Source organism: Aythya ferina (assembly GCF_964211825.1).
Source record: "Aythya ferina genome assembly, chromosome: 36".
Taxonomy (NCBI): domain Eukaryota; kingdom Metazoa; phylum Chordata; class Aves; order Anseriformes; family Anatidae; genus Aythya; species Aythya ferina.
Window position 1 is genome coordinate 293,006 of NC_140333.1, and position 3,511 is coordinate 296,516.

At 44.6% G+C, this 3,511-nt stretch overlaps 1 long non-coding RNA gene across 1 annotated transcript; it reads left to right on the forward strand.

Moving 5' to 3' along the window:
* The first annotated feature begins 825 nt into the window (after positions 1–825).
* On the forward strand, positions 826–2,129 carry LOC311426027. The gene is made up of 2 exons (XR_014686490.1): positions 826–989; positions 1,067–2,129. It is a non-coding gene; the product is annotated as an uncharacterized lncRNA (long non-coding RNA).
* Positions 2,130–3,511: the final 1,382 nt, after the last annotated feature.

A 3,511-nucleotide genomic window follows, 5' to 3' on the forward strand; every position in this document is an offset into this window, starting at 1 on the left:
TCCTCATGACCATGATGCTAGTTGAAGTGTTTTGGGCAAAGGATTGGGTGGAAAATGGGTGAAAATGTGGATTTTTGGTGCATGTATCAAAAATTGTCATGGTCCTGTTGCTTATAGAAGAGGTTTTGGGAGGAATTGGGTGGAAAATGGGTGAAAATGTGGCTTTTTGGTACATGCACCAAAGAGCCTTGTGATCCCATTGCTTGCAGAAGGGTTTTGTGGAGGAATTGGGTGGAAATCGGGTGAAAATGTGTCTTTTTGGTACATGTACCCCAAATCCTCATGACCATGGTGCTTGTTGAAGGGTTTTGGTCAAGGATTGGGTGGAAAATGGGTGAAAATGTGGCTTTTTGGTACATGCACCAAAGAGCCTTGTGATCCCATTGCTTGCAGAAGGGTTTTGTGGAGGAATTGGGTGGAAATCGGGTGAAAATGTGTCTTTTTGTACATGTACCCAAAATCCTCATGACCATGGTGCTTGTTGGAGGGTTTTGGTCAAGGACTGGATGGAAAATGGGTGAAAATGTGGATTTTTGGTGCATGTATCAAAAATTGTCATGGTCCTGTTGCTTATAGAAGAGGTTTTGGGAGGAATTGGGTGGAAAATGGGTGAAAATATGGCTTTTTGATGCATGTACCCCAAATCCTCATGATCATGATGATTGTTGAAGGGTTTTTGGCAAACATTGGGTGGAAAATGGGTGAAAATTTGGGGTTTTGATGCATGTACCAAAAACCCCCACGATCCCATTGCTTCTTGAAGGGTGCTGGGGAGGAATTGGGTGGAAAACGGGTAAAAACACGTCTTTTTGGGGCTGACCCCCGCCCCCTTTTTTTTGTCAGTCTCCCCAGAATGCATCATGGTGGCCCTGGGCGAGGAGACGGAGCTGGAGGTGGAGGAAGACGTCTCCGACCTCTGGACGGCCGTGGCCTTCGTCATCCTCTTCCTCCTCAGCCTCTGCTACAGCACCGGCGTCACCCTCTTCAAGGTACCCCCCACACACCCCAAAACACTAATAATTAACGTTAATTAAAGCTAAAAAATTTAATTTTGGTGTCTCCCCAGGTTCTCTGAACACTGAAGGTCTTCACCCCTCTGTTGTCCCAGGGGTTGGACCGGGAGTTTTTGTGCTTTTCCCGAAAATGCACAGAATAAAACGATTTTCAGACTGTTTCCACGGGCTTCGGGAACCCATTTTTCCACCCCAAAATGGAGCCGCGTTGCCTCAGTGATCTCCAGGAGGCTTCGAGAGACTCTTTTTCCCCCCAAAATGAAGCCGTGTTGTGTTGGTGCGTCACACCCTAACTTCCATAAATCTCCAAAAACCCCTTTTCCCCCAAAAAACAGCCCTGTTTTGTTGGTGCTTCCTATTCAATCTCCATCGGGTTAACAAAAAAGACTATTTTTTCCCCAAAATGAAGCCTCATCGTGTTGCTTCATCTCAGCCTAATCTTCATCGAGCTTCAAGAAATCCATTTTTTTTCCCCAAAAAAAAGCACTGTTGTGTTGGTTTATCGCACCCCAATGTCCATCACGTTGCCAAAAACCCCTTTTTCCCCCCAAAAAATGAAGCCACTTTGTGTTGATCTTATCCTAATCACAAAGCTTCAAAAAATCACATTTTTCCCCCTTTTTTTCCCCCATTTTCATCCCTTTTCCCCCCATTTTCCTTCCCAGCCCTACACCCCTCCGTGGCTCGATTGCGTGCCGGGGAGCCAAAATTTCATTTTTTTGACCCAAAACCCCAAAATCCTGTTTACGATAAAAGCCATTTTCATTTCTCCTCTTTCCTCCCCGCCGTGGTTTCTTGGGCTGCTGCCTGAGTCATTCGGGGAGCCGAAACTGGTTGTTTTCCCCCAAAAAAAGCAGCGCCAAACATCTGGATTTCGGCGTCACCCCGGCCAGATGTGTCCTGTTTACCCAAACCGCGCTTCTCCGTCTGAGTCACCGCACCCAAAATAGCCGTTTCCTGCCCCAAAACCACCCCCGGCGCCTTTCCCACGGAAGGACGCGGTGCATGATGGGAAAAACATGGCGGGAGCGAGGGGAAACGCGGATTTTTTGTTGAAAATATGGAAATGGAGAAGCAAAGATGGGAAATTTGTTAATAAAGTGGGATTTGAATGTTTTTTGGGGCATTTTCTGGTGTTTTTCACCCCGTTTTGTGGCTGTTCCTCCCTCCAAGGCCGTTGGCCAATGGGAAGGAGGGGATGGAGTGGGCGGGGTCTGGGCTCTGACGTAGAAAACGAGGAGGAAGAGCGTGATGAAGGTGGAGATCCAGGCTCCTCCTCCGCCCCATTTCACGAAGCTCGGCCCACTGCAATCCCAGAGATCCGTGGGGCAGGGGACGCCATCATTAACCCATCTAATTAACCCCTAACGACCCTTCCCCGATGCTCATTGGCTGCCTGGTTGTGGACTTGGAAGACCCAACGGGGGCTTGGAAGACCCAACGAGGTCTTGGAAGACCCAACGCAGTTTTGGAAGACCCAACGAGGTCTTGGAAGACCCAACGTTGTCTTGGAAGACCCAACAGGGGCTTGGAAGACCCAATGTTGTCTTGGAAGACCCAACGCGGTCTTGGAAGACCCAACGCTGTGTTGGAAGACCCAACATTGTGTTGGAAGACCCAACGTAGCCTTGGAAGACCCAACGTAGGTCTTGGAAGACCCAACGTGGTCTTTGAAGACCCAACGTTGTGTTGGAAGACCCAACGTAGCCTTGGAAGACCCAACGCAGTCTTGGAAGACCCAACGAGGTCTTGGAAGACCCAACATGGTCTTGGAAGACCCAACATTGTCTTGGAAGACCCAACGTAGGTCTTGGAAGACCCAACGTTGTGTTGGAAGACCCAACGTTGCCTTGGAAGACCCAACGTTGTGTTGGAAGACCCAACGTTGCCTTGGAAGACCCAATACGATCTTATCTTAAAATAAAATAAAACAAAACAAAATAAAATATATAATAAAATATTTTAAGGACACTCAATCCATTGCAAAAGCCTCGAAATATCTTGCAAGAAAATGCAGTTTATAGCAAAAAAAAACAAAAACAAAAACCTTCAATAAGTTGCAAAAGCATGCAATCTATTGAAAAAAAAATAAAATAAATCGCAAAAGCATGCAATCCACTGAAAAAACTCCAAATAAAGGGCAAGACCAAGTAATCCATGCAAAATAATAATAATAATAATAATAATAATAATAATAATAATAATAATAATAATAATAATAATAATAAAATTACAAGAACATGTAATGTTCTTTTATATTCTTTTATGTTCTTTACTGTTATTTTGCATCGCAAAAAATAATAATAATTTAAAAAAAACTTGCAAAAGCATGCAATCCATTGGAAAAACAAACAAAAAACAAAAAAAAAATTGCAAGAGTATGTAATCCACTGCAAAAAAAATGCAAAATAAATTGCAAGATCATGTAAATCCATTTTTTTTCCCCCAAAATACCCAAATCCTGGCACAATGCACGACATGCACAAAATCACACAGAG